The 1,294-nt window shown below is 37.3% G+C and overlaps 1 protein-coding gene across 3 annotated transcripts in view; it reads right to left on the reverse strand.

Moving 5' to 3' along the window:
- Nucleotides 1-1,294, reverse strand: part of LOC103384366 (nicotinate-nucleotide pyrophosphorylase [carboxylating]) — a 9,818-nt gene that overhangs the window by 2,946 nt on the left and 5,578 nt on the right. The gene's annotated exons all lie outside the window — the stretch shown is intronic.

A 1,294-nucleotide genomic window follows, 5' to 3' on the forward strand; every position in this document is an offset into this window, starting at 1 on the left:
TGTCCAAACCATTTCAATCTGGCTTCTCTAGCTTTTTCTCCAAACCTTCCTGTCTGTGTTGTCCCTCTAATGATGTCATTCCCGATCCTGTCCATTCTTGTCAACATTCACCCACACACAAGGAAATTAACTGCCAGCTGATTTTTTTTTTAACACACCATGCCGTCAGATATCTTTCAGTATGAAATGCTTGAAATGATCGTACATTTTATTTTAATGACTGCAACCTTCAAAGTAGTTCACGGTGATCAGTGCTTAAATCAGTGTAGATAAAAAACAAAAACAACTTAATGTCACAAAAAGCCACCTGTTTATGACTGTAGCAATTGCTTTAAACATGATTAAAATGTCTCCTCTCATTGGCATAGTCTCATGGCCTGCAAATTTAACAACACAATTCAAAACTACAATAAAAAAAGAAGGAAATGTATTTACAAATAATCACAAATACAGGTTATACACTTATACATTAACAGAAATGAAAATGATCTGCACATACCAGACAGAAGTTTTTTCTTATGTTGCTATAATCTAATCTTCACAGTCACAAATGTGGGGCTTCATTAAAAAGGCCTTTTGAGTCATAACATTGGCTATTATTGTATGCTTATGCAGCTCTCCTAGTTTGGATACAGAAATAGATGTTTTTGTGTGTATTACAAAAGAGAAGAGGGTCACTTTAAATCATATGTAGTACTGCACTGACATACGAGGTTGTGCATTCACCTGCACCGTTGTACAAAACTATTTAAAAAAATTAAGAAAAAGGTTTAAAAAAAAAAAAAGATGATTACATTGGATAATCATTAGAAATAACATTCAGTTTCTCTGCAAATTCACAAATTTGTGGTGATAATCAGCAAACACATACAGTAGCTCCAAAGAACAAGGCTTTCTTTAAATGCTGTTTCTTCTGGTTAAATTTGAAATCATCTTATGTGGCCTGGCAGTAAAAACAAACATGATGAGCTGATTCAGTCTGCACTAACCACTGAATATCCAGGACAATGCATACACAGTAAGAACCACCAGATCCATCTCTGTCCTTCAATCAACCTCACCTGCAGCACATCCTTCCCAGCTTGATTTCTCTGTCTCGCCAATCTTTACAACTCCTTTTCTCCTTCCTTTGTTTCCAATCTCTCATACTGTCACGATGACAGTCGTGACTGTCGTTCCCTGTGTTTCCCTGTGTTTCCCCATTCTAATGTTGTGCACTTGTCTCTGTCTGTGTGGTGGGCGTGGCACATTTCCCTGATCCTGCCTGGATAATCACCGAAGCACACCTGCCGGT

The sequence above is a fragment of the Cynoglossus semilaevis genome, chromosome 9 (assembly GCF_000523025.1).
Source record: "Cynoglossus semilaevis isolate Cse_v1.0 chromosome 9, Cse_v1.0, whole genome shotgun sequence".
Lineage (NCBI taxonomy): Eukaryota > Metazoa > Chordata > Actinopteri > Pleuronectiformes > Cynoglossidae > Cynoglossus > Cynoglossus semilaevis.